Raw genomic sequence first — 21,955 nt, forward strand, 5'->3', positions numbered from 1 at the left:
GATAAACATGCATACAATGGAAATAGTATTCATGCAGATTTCTCATATGCATATTTCTTAGGGATATCTGAAAATCTGGCCTGTTAGCGGCATTCAAGGCCTAAACTCCTGCATCCCTGTCCTAGGCTCAAGGGAACAAAACCTAAGGGTAAGTCCTTGCTGAGGGCTCAACAGCTAGATAGCTGCCACCAGAAATCACCTTCCCAGTTTGACTTTAGTCTCCTGCTAGACCCCCTTAGTCACTTTTTGTATCCGTGACTTACTTGCTTTTCCTTTTATATTTTTGGCACTCTCTTTCTGTTTCTTTTTAAATATTTCTAAATTGCCTTGACCTTTTATTAGTAAAGACAGTATAACAAGCTATAATTAATAATAATAATAGTAATAAATTAATATTAGGCTATCATGAACATTAAAGTCCATAGTGCTTGAGGTTATGCAAAATCATACTTTGCCACATCATGAAAACTACTTTGTCTTCAACCATTGCTGGCAATCCACTACCACAGTGGTTCCCAAACGTTATCAGTTCATAGCAATGACACACTGATTACGATTTATAACAAATTACTACTCTACCTATGAAAAGTTATTCCGTATTATACTTTCTCTTTGTATTTCTGTATGCTGCACAAGAAAGCATGTTTAAAAATATAAGTGAGATGAACCTGCTTTAGTGGGAAAGCGCGGGGTACAAATGTAATAAATAAATAATGTTACCAACAATAAAGAATGACAACTCTGATGCAGCAGCTCATAGGTTTGCTTTGCTTTTCTTTGAATGGGAAGAGAAACAGAGACTGACCTATTGGCTTCAACTTTTTGACTTCATTCTGTCTCCTGTTTTCATCCAACCTCCTTGGCAGTCACCTTTGCGAGTCCCAAACGCCATCTGCTCCCTGTCCCCAGTGGCCGTGACTAAAAAAAAAAGGTGCGGGGCTGCAGCAGCCTTCAGGCATGAGCTGTCAGCTCTGCGGGTCTTCTGCCCCCGCTGACGTCAACTTCCAGTTCCGGGGGAAGACGACCTGCAGAACTGACAGCACATGTTTGAAGGCTGCTGCAGCCCTGTGCTTGCATTTTTTTAATTTGTTTGTTTTTCTGCCGCTGCTGCGCTGCTGTCTGCAGTAGCAATTCAGGTAGGAGGGAGGCTGGGATTTGTTGCAGCACCCCAGAGAATTTGCTGCGGCACATCAGGGTGCTGCGGCACACACTTTGGAAAATGCTGCACTACCAGGAAAAAGTGGGCTTTGTGACTTGAGCAAGGTCTGCTTCAATAGTCCTTGCCTTAAGATTTCCCATTTGCGTAAGAGCTTACCTAAGTGGTATCAAACGTTTGTCAGTGAACTACATTAGCAGCTTAAAGCTTAACTACTGCTAACTTCTTTATATGTAATACTAAAAAAAAAAGTCTCTATTAAGAAAAAAACCTTCTATAACGGGTAGTTTTGTCAAAGCTGCATTAGTCTGGAACACCTACAATGAGAATCTGGTGGCACATCGTAGATTCTCTATTAAGGCATGAGCTTTCAAGGACAAGAGTCATGCATATGATGTGGGCTCATTCTTAAACTCTAATGCTTTAAAAGACCACCAGTCTCTTTGTCATTTATCGTCAGGAAATCAACATGTCAGTAAAATGGCAATCCTTGAACATAATACTTACGAAACACCTGGGCAACTACTTGGTTCTTTTTTTTTACGACCAAGCTACAAAAATGTGCCCTAAATGACCAGATGATCACTGAAGGGAATCGAGGATGACCTCCCCTTACTCCCCCAGTGGTCACTAACCTCCTCCCACCCTAAAAAGTTTTTTTAAATATTTTTTCCAGCCCCTAAGCCAGCCTCAAATATCATACCCAGCTCCATGACAGCAGTATGCAGGTTCCTGGAGCAGTTTTAGTGGGTACTGCAGTGAACTTCAGGAAGGCGGACACAGGTCCACCCCCCCTACCTGTTACACTTGTGGTGGTAAATGTGACCTCCAAACCCCACCACAAACCCACTGTACCCACATCTAGGTGCCCCCCCTTCACCCATAAGGGCTATGGTAGTGGTGTACAGTTGTGGGGAGTGGGTTTTGGGGGGCTCAGCACACAAGGTAAGGGAGCTATGCACCTGGGAGCTTTTTCTGAGTGCCCCCTAGGGTGCCCGGTTGGTGTCCTAGCATGTGAGGGGGACCAGTGCTCTACGAATGCTGGCTCCTCCCATGACCAAATGGCTTGGATTTGGTTGTTTCTGAGATGGGCGTCCTCGGTTTCCATTATCGCTGAAAACTGGGGGCGGCCATCTCTAAGGTCGACCTAGATGTTGAGATTTGGGTGTCCCCACCGTATTATTGAAACAAAAGATGGCCGCCCATCTTGTTTCGATAATACGGGTTTCCACGGCCCTTCGCCGGATGCCCTGCGAGGACGTCCTCAGGAAAACTTGGGCGCCCCGTTCGATTATGCCCCTCTATGTGATGCCCAGAGATCTTCCAAAAACAGAGAGAAAACATTAGTACATAAGTATTGCCATACTGGGACAGACTGAAGTTCCATCAAGCCCAGCATCCTGTTTCCAACAGTGGCCAATCCAGGTCACAAATACCTGGCAAGATCCCAAAAAAGTACTAAACATTTTATACTGCTTATCCCAGAAATAGTGGACTTTTCCCAAGTCCAATTTAATAATGGTTTATGGACTTTTCCTTTACAAAGCTATCCAAACCTTTTTAATCTCTGCTAAGCTAACCGCCTTTACCACATTCTCTGACAATTAATTCCAGAGTTTAATTACACTTTGAGTGAAGAAATATTTTCTCAGATTCGATTTAAATTTACTACTTTGTAGCTTCACCGCATGCCCCCTAGTCCTAGTATTTTTGGAAAGTGTAAATAGACACTTCACGTCTACCTGTTCAACTCAACTCATTATTTTATACACCTCTATCATATCTCCCCTTCAGCTGCCTCTTCTCCAAGCTGAAGAGCCCTAGCCACTTTAGCCTTTCCTCATAGGAAAGTCGTCCCATCCCCTTTATCATTTTCGTCACCCTTCTCTGCATCTTTCCTAATTCCACTATATTTATTTTGAGATGCGGCGACCAGAATTGAACACAATATTTGAGGTGCCGTCGCACCATGGAGCGATACAAAGGCATTATAACGTCCTCATTTTTGTTTTCCATTCCTTTCCTAAAAATACCTACCATTCTACTTGCTTTCTTAGACAAAGCAGCACACTGAGCAGAAGGTTTCAACGTATCATCAACAATGACATCTAGCTCCCTTTCTTGGTCAGCGATTCCTAACGTGGAACCTTGCATAACATAGCTATAATTCGGGTTCCTCTTTCCCACATGTATCACTTTGCACTTGCTCACATTAAATGTCATCTGCCATTTAGACACCCAATCTCATAATGTCCTCTTGTAATTTTTCACAATCCTCCCGCGATTTAACGACTTTGAATAACTGTGTGTCATCAGCAGATTTAATTACCCCACTAGATCATTTGTAAATATGTTAAAAAGCAGCGGTCCCAGCACAGACCCCTAAGGAACCCCACTAAGTACCCTTCTCCATTGAGAATACTGACCATTTAACCCTAGTCTCTGCTTTCTATATTTTAACCAGTTTTTAATCCACATAGGACACTACTTCCTATCCCATGACTCTCCAATTTCCTCTGGAGTCTTTCATGAGGTACTTTCTCAAATGCCTTCTGAAATTCCAGATACACGATATCAACTGGCTCACCTTTATCCACATGTTTGTTCACCCCTTCAAAGAAATGTAATAGATTGGTGAGGCAAGATTTCCCTTCACTAAATCCATGTTGGCTTTGTCTCATTATTCCATGCTTTTTAATATGCTCTGTAATTTTGTTCTTTATAATAGCCTCTAACATTTTGCCCGGCACAGACGTCAGACTCACCGGTCTATAATTTACCGGATCTCCTCTGGAACCTTTTTAAAAAATCATCATTACATTGGCCACCCTCCAATATTCCGGTACCACGCTCGATGTTAAGGATAAAGTACGATGCCCTAGTGTGGCTGTGCCACATGAACTTTTCCTTACCACAACATCACTTTGTATTTGTTTACACCGGAGTCTGTAACGCCTCTCCGGTACTATGTAAGTCACATTGAGCCTACAAACAAGTGGGAAAATGTGGGATATAAATGGAACAAATAAATAAAATGAGATTGAAGGGGGGGCAGACTCAAGAAAAATGTCAGGAAGTATTTTTTCACGGAGAGAGTAGTGGATGCTTGGAATGCCCTCCCGCGAGAGATGAAAATGGTAATGGAATTCAAACATGCGTGGGATAAACATAAAGGAATCCTGTTCAGAAGGAATGAATCCTCAGGAGCTTAGCCGAGATTGGGTGGCAGAGCCGGTAGTGGGAGGTGGGGATAGTGCTGGGCAGACTTATATGGTCTGTGCCCTGAAAAAGACAGGTATAAATCAAGGTAATGTATACACAAAAAGTGGCACATACGAGTTTATCTTGTTGGGCAGACTGGATGGACCATGCAGGTCTTTTTCTGCCGTCATCTACTATGTTACTATGTAACTATAAATAAACAAATAAAATAGCTCCGCATGTTCCTCTTTCAGTTCTATCAATACTCTGGGATGAACATCATTCGGTCCAGGTGATTTGCTATTCTTCAATTTGTAGAACTGCCCCATTACATCCTCCAGGTTTATAGAGAATTCAGTTTCTCCGACTCATCAGCTTCGAATACCATTTCTGGCACCGGTATCTCTCCCAAATTTTCCTCGGTGAAGACCGAAGCAAAGAATTCATTTAATCTCGCCACTATGGCTTTGTCTTCCCCGATTGCTCCTTTTATCCCCCGGTCATCTTGCAGTCCAACCGATTCTCTTTCCGGCTTCTTGCTTTTAATATACTTAAAAACTTTTTACTATGTGTTTTTGCCTCCAACGTAATCTTTTTTTCAAAGTCTCTCTTAGCCTTCCTTATCAGCGCTCTGCATTTGACTTGACATTCCTTATGCTGTTTCTTATTATTTTCAGTCAGTTCCTTCTTCCATTTTCTGAAGGATTTTCTTTTAGCTGTAATAGATTCCTTCACACCACTTTTTAACCATGATGGCTGTCATTTGGTCTTCCTTCCTCCTTTTTAAATACTCGGAATATATTTGGCCTGGGCTTCCAGGATGGTGTTTTTGAACAGCATCCACGCCTGATGTAAATTTTTGACTCTCGCTGCTGCTTCTCTAAGTTTTATTTTCACCGTTCTTCTCATTTTATCATAGTCTCCTATCTTCTCATTTTATCATAGTCTCCTATGTATACTTATTTCAAAACTAGTATCAAATCTGATCATATTATGATCACTGTTATCAAGCAGCCCCAGCACCATTAAGTCCCGCACCAGATCATACGCTCCACTAAGGACTAGATCTAGAATTTTTCCTTCTCTCATCGGTTCCTGTACCAACTGCTCCATAAAGCAGTCCTTGATTTTATCAAGGAATTTTACCTCCCTAGCATGCCCCGATGTTACATTTACCCAGTCAATATCGGGGTAATTAAAATCACCCATTATTATTGTGTTGCCCAGTTTGTTTGTGTCCCTAATTTCCTTTAAAATTTCTGCATCCGTCTGTTCATCCTGGCCAGGCGGATGGTAGTACACTCCTATCACTATCCTTTTCCTTTACACATGGAATTTCAATCCATAGTGATTCAAAGATGTGTTTTGTTTCCTGCAGAATTTTTGAATCTATTTGATTCAATTCTCTCCTTAATATAGAATGCTACCCCTCCACCAATTCGATCCAACCGATATAATTTGTACCCCAGTATGACAGTGTCCCACTGGTTATCCTCCACCAGGTCTCAGAAATGCCTATTATATGTAATTATTCATTTAGTGCAATATACTCTAACTCTACCATCTTATTTCTTTGGCTCCTGGCATTCGCATATAGACATTTCAAACTATGTTTGTTATTCCTATTTACATCACGTTCAGAACTTGACAGTATTAAACATAAGTACATAAGTACATAAGTAGTGCCATACTGGGAAAGACCAAAGGTCCATCTAGCCCAGCATCCTGTCACCGACAGTGGCCAATCCAGGTCAAGGGCACCTGGCACGCTCCCCAAACGTAAAAACATTCCAGACAAGTTATACCTAAAAATGCGGAATTTTTCCAAGTCCATTTAATAGCGGTCTATGGACTTGTCCTTTAGGAATCTATCTAACCCCTTTTTAAACTCCGTCAAGCTAACCGCCCGTACCACGTTCTCCGGCAACCCGAGTCATTGTACCATCACCCAACTGTACCAAAGGTTTTATATGTCCCTCTGGTCCCAAAACAGGATGAAGATATTTAATACCCAAAGAACCCCAATGTTCAAAATCAGGTTTATTCATGCCTGTACTAAAAGCAGAGTTACCCCTAATGGGAAGCAAGTTATCTGAGCTGAAACCGCCCAATATCGAGGTTGTGACAACGTTTTTTGCTCGCACTTTTCATGCACCATACAGCTAGCTTACAGTGTTGGAATGCTGTGTTGCACTTCTGCATCAGGCATCGTTACTAACTGCTTCAGCTACAAGAGATTTGATTGTGACCCCTGAGGCAGGTGGTTGCGTTCGCCGAAACACTGCCCATGTCAAGTCCATATTCTGGTGCTTTCATTACGAAACTTTTAAGATTCACCTCCCTGGTTGTTCGTTAATTGTATCATCCTCTACTTGGTTCCAGAGTACTTGAAGAACAGGATCTCCCTCTACACACCTCCAAGGTCACTAAGGTCCTCCCAAGGAGTCTCTCTACCCACACCCACTCCTAGTAGTTATCACACGTGATGTGATAACCACTAGCAAGCCTTCTTGGGAGCAGCCTCATACTCTGGAATCAACTCCTTGCAAGGATTCACGTAACGCATCACTATCGCTACTCCAGGAAGCAGCTGAAAGCCTGGCACTTCAACCAGGCCTTTAATGGAAGAAGTAACTGACTTGCTAGTCACACACACATACAATTCAATTGTCGATATTTCACAGGTCCTGGAATGTGTTTGTTGTCAAATTATTTTCTCCCTATTACCTCCCCTCCTTTTGCTCCATTAAGGATTAATTTGTTCCTACCCCTTGACTCCTTTCCTTATAATGTCAGTTTGTAACCTAGCTTCCTGATGTGCCATTCCATTACCCTCTCTTTCTGTTGTGTACTTTTTTCATTTCACTGTTTGTGAACTGCTTAGATAGCAGTGATTTATGCTATATTAAATAAAGCTGAACCTTGACACTAGCTGCACTTACTAAAGCAGGACATGTTTATCCACTCCTACCATAGTAAGATAATATTGAGGTACCTTTCTGACCTCATGTGCAACTTTCTTTACATTAGTCCCTTATTTTCTTACTCCGTTACTCTATCTTATCTATCTATATGTTCCATCTTTGCTTACACCCTATGCTGTCTATTAAAATATTTTATTGTGTGTTGTGTTGATACTGTAATTTAGCATGCTATGCAACACTTCAGGGCTGGTGGTTGGGAGGTGGCGATAGTGCTGGGCAGACTTATACGGTCTGTGCCCTGAAAAAGACAGGTACAAATCAAGGTAAGGTATACACAAAAATGGCACATGTGAGTTTATCTTGTTGGGCAGACTGGGTGGACCGTGCAGGTCTTTTTCTGCCATCATCTACTATGTTACTATATTATTATTTAAATATATTTATTGCTTTAATTGTCTATTGCATATGTTTGACTTATTCTTGCTGTACCACCACCTTGAGCGAATTCCTTCAAAAAGGCAGTAAATAAATCCTAATAAATAAATACTATGTCCAAAGAGGGCATACTCTTTTAAAACAGTGTGAACTCTTTTCCTGCTATAACATGTGTAAATAGTGCACACTACTGGGAATGTAGAAAGCACTCTTTCCAAAACACTGACCCTCTCTCGAAAGAGCATATATTCATTAACTTTGCTTCCTGTGAAGGCAAGATGGCCAAACAAAAATTAATAAAATGAATATTCCCGGAAACGAAAGGAAACAACATTTTTCTGGCTGCCCATCCCTATAGGAAGCAGCTTCAGCAACAACCCATCATGTGCATCTCCCAATCTCTCCTGCTGCTGACCATGACAGACAGGAGTTGCAACAAGCTGACAGGCTGAGGCTGACAGCCAATCACATTTGTCTACTCCTAATGTGCCTGGATACATTCAGGCTGGATGTGTACAGTCTCTTTCATCTTTATGCTGTACAATGGAACTTCCTACAATGTTGGCTCCTACAGTCAGGTAATTATATGATTATATAATTATGTACATGTTTATAAGTTAGGTGGAAATAATGCACGCACATAGTTACAAAATTTCCTTGAGTGTAAACTTATATCTTTACTCATGTATAATAATGCTTTCACTCTAGTTTATACCAGGAGCGTAGCCACGGGCAGGCCTGGACGGGCCCAGGCCCAGCCACTTTCCCTCCAGGCCTGCCCATCCAACATCCTTCGCTCGCTGTCACTGCCTTTTCTCCCGCGGCTCCGGGTACGGCCATCTGGGAGGCAGCGTTCAGCGTTGCCTGCCTGCCATGAAATAATTCTTCTCCTCAGGCTCCGCTGCATCGGTCCCTGCATTCTCTTTTTCGCTCGTCGCGCAGCGCTGGCATTCACACAGGCAGCTCCTCTTCCCTTTGCCGTGTCCTTCCGGCCCTCTCTGATAAACTACCTGTTTACGTATGGCCAGACAGACGCGGCAGGGGGAGCGTCAGCTGCCTGTGTGAATGGCAGCGCTGCGCGATGGGCGAAAAAGAGAATGCAGGGACCGATGCAGCGGAGCCTGGGAAGAATTATTTCAGGGCAGGCAGGCACGCAGGTGCTGAATGCTGCCTCCTGGATGGCCGTACCTGGAGCCGCGGGAGAAAAGGCAGCGATAGCGAGCGAAGGATGTTGGATGGGTGGGCCTGGAAGGAAAGTGGCTGGGCTTGGGCAGAACTAAAGTAAGTGCTGGACCTTTGGGGGAAGGTCGGGGGGGGGGGACTTCTGGAAGGAAGGGGATTGGAGGGAAGGGAGAGAGCTGATGGATGTGGGAGGAAGAGGAGGGAGGGGAACTGAATGGAAGGGGGAGAGCTGCTGGAGGTGGGAGGAAAAGGAGGAGGGAATCTGGGTGGAAGGGACAGAGCTGCTGGATGTGGGAGGAGGAGGAGGGGGCTAGAGAGAAAGAGCTGCTGGATGTGGGAGGAAGAGGATGAGGGGATCTGGATGGAAGGGAGAGATACTGGAAGTGGGAGGAAGAGGGGGAGGAGAACTGGAGGGAAGGGAGAGAACTGCTGTTAGATAGGCACAAGGAGGGAGGGAAGGGAAACAGAGATACTTGACCAAGGAGATGAAGGAAAAGGGAACAAATACTGGATATGAGAGGGATAGGAGGAAGGGGCTGGAGATCTGCTGGACAAGGGAAGGGACAGAGCTGCTGGACATGGGAGGAAGAGGAGGAGGGGACTGAATAGGAGAGAGCTGCTGAGGAAGGGATCTGGGTGGAAGGGACAGAGCTGCTGGATGTGGGAGGAGGAGGAGGGGGCTAGAGAGAAAGAGCTGCTGGATGTGGGAGGAAGAGGAGGAGGGGATCTGGATGGAAGGGAGAGATGCTGGTCATGGGAAGAAGAGGGGGAGGAGAACTGGAGGGAAGGGAGAGAACTGCTGTTAGATAGGCACAAGGAGGGAGGGAAGGGAAACAGAGATACTAGACCAAGGAGATGAAGGAAAAGGAAACAAATACTAAACCTACAGTGTGAGGGAGGAGGGGAGGGCGGGCATGGAGGGAATCAAGCAACCAAACCAGATGCTGGAAAGGGGAGGGAGTGAGAGGGAGAGAAGCTGGATGGGGTAGGGTTGGAGAGGGTATAATGGCACTGGGGACAAAGAGAGGGGAGAAGCTGGACAGAGAAATATAGGGACACAGAGAAAGGGAGATACTAAACATGGAGGAAGATAGAGGTACAGAGATGGAAGAAGATGGACAGTGGACATGGACAGAGAGAGTAGAAATATCAAATGGATATGAGACCTTGGTGAGTGAGTTAAGAGAAGACAGAAGGATGTAGAAACCAGAGCCTGGGACCAACATGACTTGGAAAAATAAAATGAGCAGACAAGGCAGAAAAAAGATTTTTTTTCTATTTTGTGACTAGAATATGTCAGATTTGAAATGTACATCCTGCCAGAGCTGGTGTTAGAATATGGCTGGGGCCAAGGCAGATATTTAGGAGGGGACCCCAAAGCTTATTAACAGGCTGTACCTTCTTCAGCTTCCAGCTGGCCTGGGGTTCTCTCTGGCTAGGGGGCCAAACACAGTTGCCCTAGTTGTACCTCCCCTAACACTGTCTCCTGCATGTGCTATCATAATTTGCACAGTATAGGAGAAAATGCATCTCTTTGTATTTCTCTGTGCTGTGCTAAATGCAAGGTCTGGCCTCTTGGGATTTTGATTTAATTTGTTTATGGTTTGTGGTCACTTATTCTGTATTTTGCATTTGTGTTCTGTGTGTGACCAAAGTATTCTGTTAGCATCAATTTCTATGTAGCATTCTATGGCTTCTTTAGTTTTCTTGATGTATTGATATTTTAGGGCCCCACTGTAATATTTAGGGCATATTTGGGGGAAGCATATGTGTGTTGGCGGACCGTGGCTTAGTGGAGGATGAAGAGTGCACCCTCTTATATTTCCCCTAGCACTCAATGTGGCCTGCAGCCACTGAGGCCAACACTGCTACTCCCGTTGAAGTTATTGGGAGTGAGGTAGGTGTGCGGTAGGAGTAGGAGCGTGGGCAGGACATATCAGGTGGCAGGTGTTTCTCTAGTGTCCATCCAACCTGTTGGCCCACCCAAAAATTGCCTTCTGGCTACGCCACTGGTTTATACTTACCTGTCTCTTAATGCTACTGTACTGTCCTATCTTTCCCATCTCTGTACCATGCTGAGTAAGCTATACCATGGCTATTTACCTATTTATCCAAATTAAATGTAATATTCCAGTGACTGATTTGAAGTTTTATGCAATATGTCCAGGATAGAAACCATTGATCCAGTGCTGTTACTTGTCTAAATAAGGGGAAGAAAAGAGCATATCCATTCTGTTAATCCCAACAAGGAGATCTACAAATCACTTGCTCCAACCAAGGACACAAAGGACCTGTAAGTAAAAAAGGAAAAACAAAAAACCCCCCAAATCCCCAGATGTCTAGTCCTTCATATAGGACAGGTCTATAGCTGCCTCGTATAATCTTAAAAAATTTTTTGGAACTTGCTGGCTCCTACATACTCTGGATTAGTGTAAGCAATTTGTCTAGCTTTTGAGTTTAAACCCAGCAGCAAAGGGACTATGGCGGTTTTGCTGTTCCAGATAAGTGGTCTTTTTATTTTATTATTTATACTGGACATTTACAAACAAACTTTATAAAGTATATTGAACATTTGGGATTACATTTTAAATGCACTGAGCACATGGTTTTACCGACAAGGGTGTGCTATTAGAAGAGGTTCTCAATTATTACAAATTATGAAGAGCCTATCTAACAGATGAGAAAAATAAAAAAAGCTGTATTGATGCCTGGAATCTCTGTTATATGAGAGAACTCTTATCACTTCTCTATTAGCTATTTTTTGGGAGGAAGTGCTTACTGATTTGTGCAGGATATATTTAATGATTACTCTACCATTCTTTGGTATTCTACAACAGCAGCAGCAGCCCTTCTCTATAAAAAGTGATCCTCCAGTATGCTGGTAATAACATAGTTTTACAATGATTCTGTTAGCTAATCATTTCCTGGGACCAATAAAGTAGTGATGGAATTACTGCTTCCATCCTTTACTTCCCCTTCACTCCACCCAAACCTACACAATCTAAGGGCCCTGCAGTAGGTGCGCTAGTGTTTTTAGTGCACACTAATGCTAGAGACACCCATATATTCCTATGGGTGTCTCTAGCGTTAGTGTATGCTAAAAACGCTAGTGCACCTTAGTAAACAGGGCCCTAAGTTTATTTATTTTTATTTATTTCAGCATTTGTACCCCACATTTTCCCTCTAGTGTAGGCTCAATGTGGCTTACAGTTAAGTTATATTGGAAGTACTACAGAGCATTTAAGGATTGGACATAGGCTGTGTTCAGTTCACAAGTTGGAACCATTTTTCCTTCTCGAGAATGCTGCCATGCAACAAATATTTTGTGTAGAGACCCACAATGGCTCTACCAGTTTAATTAGGTGACCTTTTATGTCACCCAGTATTTTACAGAATTTGGAGGGTTTGCCTTATCATTGAGGAAATGGTAGGAGACCTCACAGTGTGATGAGTCCTTGGTTAGTTAAGCAAGATCCCACTTTCTATTAAACATCTCAAGAAACCAAAGGCATAAGGAAGCTGTAGAAGGAAGAAATAGCAAAGTACAACTTGTCCCAGGTAGAGAACAGATTCAGAGGACAAGTCCAGAAGCTGAGACCAGGTGGCCGGGGATCTACGGGAAAGAAGCAACTGCTGTTCAAGTCTGTGTCTAGTCTTCAAAGGCTACAAGGTATCTTGATTGGTGAAGAGAGTGAATTCCCTTTTATTTGGGAGAATCCCAGAAGGTGTAACAGAGATCTCAGTCCAAATGTTGAAAGCAAGTAAACTGTGAATTTTATTATTTATACTCTACAAGTATTTAGCTTTCCATTTGTCTTAACTATTTACAAATTAAGCAAATCTTTATGGTTCACAACAAAACCTGAACTGAATATGGGTTTTTGAAAGTGGCAAGGTCATTAATCCCAGAATTAGCTAGTCTCTTCCCAGAAGTGTGCATACCACTAATGGTAGAACTAATCAAGAGAGTACTACCTCAGGGATTCCACACCCAGTGAAGACCACATGGGGTACATTTGGATAATTAGCAAAGTTACTCACTTGTAGCAGATGTTCTCCATGAACAGCAGGGTGAATATCTACATTGATGGGTGAAGTCATGTCATCCAATGGAGCCCGACATAGCAAGCACTCCTCAGCGCTCTTCTAGAAGATTTTGGAAGCAGTGTACTGCGCTTGTATGCACCTTCCCACCCATCACTGCCGTGCAGGACCAGCTCAGTCTAATGATTACCACCTGGATGTGGAAGCTGAGCCAGGAGTGGGTCTGGATAGAGACTAAATGGTATCAGAATGTTTCTTCATGAATTCTGCAACTTTCTTCACTTTGTCACCAAAAAGGTTGTCTCCTCAATACAGAAAATGAACACTGATTCAGCGATTAGCTCCGATTCTCTTTGAGGTCTTAGTGTTGATGTACCATGTGGGTAGTGCGAGGGCCTCCAGGGTGGGTTGAAGTTGCTGATGGGCTGGCGCTGGTGCCCTCGATTCCATAGCTTCTTGCTGGGCCAAAAGGTGCCCCATTTCCTCCTGGAGCATGACCCTAAGCTGATACTTAAGGTCTGTCATCAATGAAGCCTGGGGCTCACTGGACTGGTCACATACTTAGAAGTCATTGGAGTCATATCAGTGACCGGGTCTTGGCTCAACGGAGGCTGTCACACCCTGTCCAATTTCCAGGAGGGTGATTGGCCCTCACATTGGAGGTGCTTCAAGGTGCTCTTGATGCCATGGCTCAAGGGGAATCAATGCTGATACTTCTTGGCGTCCACTTGACACATGGCATCAGAATCCCTCAGCGGTCAAAGAGGATGATGACAAATCCTTGCTCACCCTCAGGGGGACACTGGAGAATGGCCAGTCCTGGCAGCTGCTCTCAACACCTGATGTCGAGGAAGGTGGAGGCCCTCTCAATGTCGATGCATCCCACTTGTTCGATGCAGCTCCAAGAGTCACTGAGACCGATAACTCTGATGCTGAAGTTGTTGGACCAGTCTTCTCAGTATGAAAAATGTGTTCACACTGTTTCTCTCAACCTCTAATACTTCTTGACATTCATGAACAGAGTTTACAAGAAGGGGATTATGATCAGGTCCCAATTACTGCAGTCATCAATTATGTGATATGGTCCTGCTGACCCAGGTGTAGTTCTTAAAACCGCTAAGAGCTTTCTGGAACATGTCAGGAAAAATAGTCGAGGTAAAATCAAATGTCTCAATGGTGAACCCCCCCCCCCCCCCCCCCCCACCGAGTACTTGAGGCCTAAGAGGGACTGGTGAGACATGGAAAAAGAAAAAAAAAAGTGCAGAAAAATCTAACTAGAGATATAAAAGGAAGAATGAGAGTACTAGTCCTCTGTGAGACACAAAAATAAATGTAAAGCAAGTCAGACTGCAAAGAACTGGAAAAGGAAAACAGACATGAGATGGGGGGAGAGATGCGAGAAAATGTGTCCTTAATGCTTCATCAAAAAAACAGGACTGAGCTGGTCCTGCATGGTGACAGCAGGCCGGAAATCACACACACACATACAAGGTAGACTGCCTCCAAAAGTTTGTAGAACAACACTGGGAAGTGCTTGCTGTGCTGGTCTCCGTCAGATGATCTCACCCACAAGTGTGGAGATATCATCCTGCTTGTCATCGTAGAAACAGTAATACTCCTAAAATTTATCAGTTTCAGTTAATTTACACTAACAGTTAGTTTACAAACAGTCTTTCAACTTGCCTCCAATTTCTTGTCAGGTTTTTCATCCTGTCAGTCATTCCTGTCAGCCTATGGAATTAGATACAGTTCTAGCTGGGATATTTACAATAAAGGCATAATTGTATAAGAGACTTGAGCATTTCAAACAGTAGAAGGAATATTCTTCCTAGAGCAGATAGCAATCTTAAAGTTGCTGACTGCCACAGGCTGATTAGATCTGGATATTCAATGCTGGACCATGTTAGGGCACTGGCACTGAATATCTGGGTCAGCTGTGGACCTGGAAATTATGCAGGTCTCAGTCGATATTTGGTGCCAGCACCCATATAGCTAACTGGATGTAGACAGGACTGCCTTCTGTGTGGTCCTACCTGTCTGGTTAGTAACATGGGCAAGAGTACTGAATATCCCCAGGGCCTATATAACTGTTGGCTCTGCCCTGACTCCACTCACAAGACCACCCTGGCACTATCCGGACAGTGCCGCAACAGTCATACTGCATATTCACCAGCACTGTGCAGTTAATTGCCACTGAATATCCAGGGTCGGCCCCACTGACAGGTGTTTAAGTGGGCAAGATCCTCCCTTGCCTGCTTAAATACTTTGAATATCAACCCTTGTGTTTTCCATGTGCTCAAGTAGGTGTTTAGAAAATTGCCCAGGTATTGCACCCAATTTCATACAATACACATTGTAACTTGTTAGGCAGCATGTCAATGATAATATGTAAGTTTAGCGCTGAAAAATGTACCTACATGCGTCCAATACATGCGTCTACACCAGCGCAGGCCATTTTTCAGTGCACCTTAGTAAAAGGACCCCACAGCTAACCAGGCAAGGTTAGGCCTGCTTTTACCTGGTTAATGATTTGAGTAGTGGCACACTGAATATTTCTAGTGCCCAAACACTTTCAGGACTGCCCCAGCAGTCAGAGGGGGATATTCAGTGGCACTGTCTGGTTAACTGCCGTTGAAATGTTCACTCATGAGGTGTTCAGAGTGATTTAACCGGCTGTTGATTTTTAGCCCAGTGTACCGCAGCGGAGAAAAAAAAAATATCCAAAAAAGAATGGAGAACAAAAATAAAAATGCCATTATGCCTCTATATAGCTTCATGATGCGACAGTTCCGGTCACCTCAAGAGGATAATTCTGGAACTAGAAAAGGTTCAGATTAAGGAGACAAAATGATAAACAGGATAGAATGCCTCCCTTATGAAGAAAGCTTATACAGGTTAGAGCCTTTTAGCTTAGATGAAAAAGGGATATAAAAGTTTATAAAATTATGCATGGATTTTTGAAACCAAAGACTTTCTGAAGTACTTTGATTCTATCCTCCACTGGGAAACATTATATAAATTTGTGCTGCGTTTGTATATTTTTCCGAAACAGGTATATCATGCTGAGTATGTTGCTAATGACTCCTGCTCTAATGTCAGTTTGAGTGCGCTACTTTGGGACACATGTTTTGGAGTTGCCCAGAGGTGGCTGCCTTTTGGGTGCGTATTTTTTCTGTTCTTACTCAGATTTGGCACTAAAATGTAAATCCCGAACCGCTTTTATTTTTTGACTTTTCTTCCTGACACCACCCATCCCAAGGAGATTTAAATGCTTTTTAACGAACAGCAATATTAATGGCTTTGAAAACAATTGTATCTGCTTGGCTGCTTCCCACCAAACCAGTACTGCAACAATGGAGAACTTATTTAATTTGCCAGATGCACCTGGAGAGTTTACAAGTTCAGGATTTCTCCAGTAATGCAGAAGCTGTATTTCAGGACACATGGGAACCTTTTTTGGCTTATCATCGGTAACACAAAGTCAGTTACTGAATTTGTAACTGCTTTGTTTGGGCCAAGTACTGGAAGGATGCACACCCTTCAACCACGGTGCTGGGGCAATGGAATTGGGGGGGGGGGGGGGGGGATAAGGAAGGAAGGAAGGAGGGAAGTTGGGGTCTGAACCACTGTAATAGGACCAACGATATGTTCATTGTCTCTGTATTGCTTCTTTTATATCTGGTGTTGCTCATTTTGCTTGATTAAACATGGCAGAAAAATAGAAGAAAACAGAAGAACAGTACCCTTGTAGGCACACAAACCCAACAAACTGAACAAGGCTGACCAAAGAAAGAGCAGCAGACAATATCCGAACCAACGTCGAAAATAACTGTTTGTTTGGGAATCCAAGCAGTTTATTTTGATTTACAAGCAGCAAGACATTTGCAACATCCATAATTTTTTAAGCTTAGCTTAACCATAGCAGCCATCCATATAAAGACTTCTGAGGAAGGCCCCTGGGGGCTGAAACACGATTCGTGTCGAGTCTTGGATGATTTAATAAAGACCTTGGTTCGGATATCGTCTGCTGCTCTTTCTTTGGTCACCCTTGTTGCTTTTGTTTGGTTCTGAAAGATTAAACAACCATTTCCTATTTAACTGCTATACCTTGCGCATGATTTTATGTTGAAATTTTCTACTGAGAAGTTTCAAACAACACAAAACAAGAGGACACTCCATGAAACTAAGGACCAGTCTACTGAAAACAAATTCTAGAACTTTTACTTTACCCCGCACAGTGCATAATTAAGTTGTGGAATCTGTTACTGGACGATGTGGACAAGGCGACTAATACATGGAATGGGGAGGTTCCAAAAGAAAATCCCCAGTTTACCTAGTACTCTCTTACTGTACCCCAATGCTGGCCTTGGCTCTTTCACTTTGTTTTTGTGTCTTTTCCACATTGATAACTCTTCAGTTGCACAAATCTATGTATTTCACTACACCAGAAAAGGTGCCCAGCAATGGCACATGTGCCAAGAGAACACAGATAAATATGCCCCCCCCCCCCTCATATTCAGCCAGTGGTGGTATTTTGCTGCCCGCTTCCGGCGTTATTCCTGGATATTCAATGACGGGCTCCGCCTAGGCTACAACATTGAACATCCATTTTTTTGGGAGCTGGCTAACACATAGCTGGGTTAAGTCAATATTTAGCCCTTGACCGCTTAAAGATAGGGCTGCTATTTATGCGGCCTGATTTAAGCGGTTTACTTATGCCGTGAAGGGCTGAATATTGGCACTTAACCCATCTCCACCCCTGGAACGCTTTTAAATTTGTCACCAACTGGTCACTTTCAGCAAAGATAATCAGTTAAGTGCCACTGAAAATGACCAGACAGCTGCAAACATGCAATTTAACCAGTCAACAGCCATTTCCAGCAGTTAAATCATTTTTAATATCGGCTGGTGGATTTTTGCATTCTCAAAGAAGTTTGGTTAAGTTCCCAAAAGAAAAGTCCATAAAAAATTATTAACAAGAAGGCAGACGATCCACTAAATCCAACGTGTACACAAACAGAGCAGATCAATCAGTAGTATAGTTCAAAGCTTTATTATAAAATAATCGCCTGACACGGACTGTGTTTCATCCATAAGGGCTGCGTCAGGGGCTTGAAAGCGATGCAAGCTAAGGCAAAAACAGCAGGACAAAAAAACAGCATGATGTCACTCCTTGGAGAGCGCATTTACAGACCTCGTCTTGGAGGAAGTCAAATTGCTGTTTTTTATTTTTTGCCCTACTCTTTTTTGCTTTAGCTTGCATCACTTTCAAGCCCCTGAGGCAGCTGGTAAGGACAGAGGTTGTCCTCCGCCACTTCTGGCTGAGCATGGGAGTCTTCCCTCAGTTCTGACCAGGGCTTCTCTGACTCTCTCATGCCTAGGCTTCCAAGGCTTGGGTCTGTTAAGGAGGACCAGGAAGGATGTGCCTTAAGGGGAACTAGGGTTTTCTTAGGCTCTTCCTCACAACATGAAAGTATAGAACCCACTTCTCCTATAAATTTGCTTCAAAGAGGTATTTAATTAATTAGTTCATAGTCCCTAATTTACACCTGAAATCTAATCTTAGTTCTGTGCTTATTTATTCCTCTCCAAGCCCCAAATAATGAGTCTGACAAACATTTTTAGGTCTTTCTATATTAGACCAAAACTAGGTGACATATTTTCGAATCACCTTATAAAATATACTATATTCATTTATAAGCAATTCATGCATATGCAACCACAATTTATATATTTCTTTATGGGTATAAAACATTGGCTGCAATGCTTAAATTCATGTGTATATTCAGCAGCAATACAGTGGCTGACTTTCACTACTACAGGTACAGGTATAGTTTTTGGTTGCCATCTTTGCTCTGCCCCTTCACTACATGGATATTCCTAGGGCAGTTAGATGTATTTTCCCCATCACTACCCAAAGACGGGTTAATATTCAGCTGACAGTGGAAAGCATTTTTATAAATGTTGACTATGGCCAGCTAAATTGCACATGAATATTTAATGCCAAGCCATGTCTATGAACTGGCATGCCTGGTTAAATCCTTTTGAATAGCAGATCCATAGTTTCTGAATCTCTATGGACTGCAGAATTGTGTGTTTACCAATAAACATATAACTTCATTTGAAAACTGACCCCTAAATAATTTTATTTCTCCAGTGATTGTTTTGAAGCAACATTCCCCACCCATCCCATACTACTACTTATGGTGAGGTTCCAGAAGGTACAGTAACTGCTTCAATCATTTGTTTTAATTAAATTGAGAGTAGTAAAAAATGGTAAATGCATTACTGTTTCTATCAACCATTTTCAAGGATTCCTTTTACTCATTAGAAATAATTGTAATGTCTTCCCAAAAATAAATCGAGAGTAAAAGAACTAATAGATACAAGCCACTCTCTGGCAGTCCCAGTAACTACTGCAGATTATCAGTGTAATCACACAAATGAATTCAAAATCAAAACTGTTAAGGCAAAACAGTAGCAATCCATGAAGGCCCTTCATAGATGGGTTGTGGAAAGGGGATTTGAGACATCCAAGTCAGGATGTGCTCAATTCCCTTGGTATTTTACAAATGGATTGTAAAACACATAGAAGGCCATACAGGACTGAAGTAGGACTTTTGGGTGCTACTGTTTTGGCATCGACATCTGGGCTCTGCAGTTAGAGCATTGTACTTATAGCCACCGGACTTTAGGCGTCCAAACAGCAGTACCAAAAATTTGTTTATCTACTTCTCCCCTGCACTGACCTCCAGTACTCATTGGTGGAGGCTGCATTTGGCGTCGACCAGGGGTCCTTGGAGCAGAAAGGAAATGTGGGCTGCCCCAGGCAGTGCCTGTGAGGGAGGATGTTTTTTCAGGAAGTGTGCTCCATCCTTCCTCAAAGGCACTGCCTGGGGCAGCCCACATCTCCCTTCTGCTCCAAGGACCCCTGCCCAAAGCAGCAAGCAACATGGGCCCTGCTTTTCATTGACTAGTACCGAACATCAGTGCAGGGGAGACACAGAAAGAGGAATTTCTTCACTTAATGTGTAATTAAACTCTGGAATTCGTTGCCAGAGAATGTAGTAAAAGCAGTTAGCTTAGCAGGGTTAAAAAACAAAGTCTGGCTAGCTTCCTAAAAGAGAAGCTATTATTAAAATGACTTGGGGAAAATCCACTGCTTACTTCTAGGATAACTGTCCAACTGTTCACGGCCTCACTCAGTATTCGGATAATATCACAACACTGTTAACAGAGTGTGTTTGACGAGTTGGCTATATAGTTCTAAGTGAGGTAGAGTCTCATATAGCTCATACGGCTGTTTTCATTCCACTCTAAGGTGAATCACATGCTCGTGTTTTTATTCATCATCGACTCACCCCCCACCTCCTAAATAATTAAATCTATATTCCATTTAATAATAGCCATACTTATAACTATGCACACAGCACTTATCTTATGCAACTGGTGTACTCTTGCACCCCGATAGGTCCCCGTTTCGTAACACTTTATCAAGGGGGAGTACCACCGCATCTGTCAATAAGCAGCATAAAATGTATTGTATTGTTTTGGAATCTTGTCAGGTACTTGTGACTTGGATTGGCCACTGTTGGAAACAGGATGCTGGGCTAGATGGACCTTCGTTCTGTCCCAGTATGGCAATACTTATGAATTTTTGATGCTGCTGTTTGGGTGCTCAAATGAAAGTGCCCAAAAGTCATGGGCACCCAAATGACAGCACCCAAACCACAGCACCCAAAGCTTACATACCCAACAGAAGAGCATATCCATTTGGTGGCATATTCATCAGAAGTAGTGGCTTTAGAAATGAAGATGTTTGGGGGGGGAGGGGAAAGGTGTCCCATACTGCACCTTTGCATTGCTGCAGCCAATAACACTGCAGGTTTCTAGCTGCAACAACCCCAACCCCTCAATTCATATCTGGACTCTTTTACCAACATCCACCATACTTCCTCCCACCTTCCCTCCCTTCACCAACCTCCCAATTCCCCCCCCCCCAACTGTTTTTACTGGGAGCTCTCCTTGGTGTTTGTTGGGGGGGGTTGTGAAAGCATTCCTCAGTTGTTCCTGGAATCAAAATGGCACCCCTGACCCCAGCAGTAGTCTCACAGTACTACTGCTAGGGGTCAAACAGTCAAATAAAGAGCATATGATCTAATTTGGTATCTTGATCCCTAGTGGTAGTATTACAATAAGAACCAAGGAGTGATTTGAGGAAGTAGAAAGGGGCTGTTCATTATTTTGTTGGCCTGGAGAAGGCTGGAGGTATGCACAAGGTGTTGTAAAGGAGGTCCAGATTGGGGGAGGGGGTATGGTTGATGTCAGGGTGGTCCTGGGGAGTAAAGTCAGGTTGTGTAACTGTCCCTTGCTTGAGCCCCAGATTTTAACTGAAAGCAGGCACTTGTGCATGCCTCAGAGCAGATACAAAAGCTGATGTATTAAAAAAACAAACACACATACAAAAAAAATCACAACTAAACGTGTACACCTCTAAGGAACAGCTCTACACCTTACTCTACCTTTTAAAATCCTTGTGTCCCTGGATATATATACATCCAAACGTGGCTTTCTAAAACTGCTATTTGGATGTGTATATGATTGCAGTATGTAAATGCCACTATTTACACATTTATATGCTTCTAAAATGGCCTTAGTGAAGCTGGCAAACCAGAGGCAAATAACAAATTTAAGGGCATAACACTGGTCTAGCATGTTTTTCAGCCCTTCCCTGAAGATTATGCATATGCAGATAGATGGCATTAGTGAGGCAGGAGGAGTACAAGCTACACTACTGAAACTTAGACACAAGGCTGCTATAAGAACATTCTAAAAGTAGCAATGTTCTATTACAGTAGCTTATCCTATTTAATCCAAAATGTAATGCTACTACCAGCTCCTGTTCCATATCACATTACATAGTTTTAGTTTTGATAACCTAAGTTTCGAGGCCTGATCTCTATCCATTGGTGATGGTTAAAATATAGTGGGAGCCAGCACAAACATGGTACTA

At 43.0% G+C, this 21,955-nt stretch overlaps 1 protein-coding gene across 4 annotated transcripts in view; it reads right to left on the bottom strand.

Annotated features, from left to right (window-relative positions):
* The window catches only part of PBX1 (PBX homeobox 1), a 779,157-nt gene that overhangs the window by 23,200 nt on the left and 734,002 nt on the right, over positions 1 to 21,955 (bottom strand). The window lies entirely within an intron of this gene.

Source organism: Microcaecilia unicolor, chromosome 6, assembly GCF_901765095.1.
Source record: "Microcaecilia unicolor chromosome 6, aMicUni1.1, whole genome shotgun sequence".
Classification (NCBI taxonomy): Eukaryota; Metazoa; Chordata; class Amphibia; order Gymnophiona; family Siphonopidae; genus Microcaecilia; species Microcaecilia unicolor.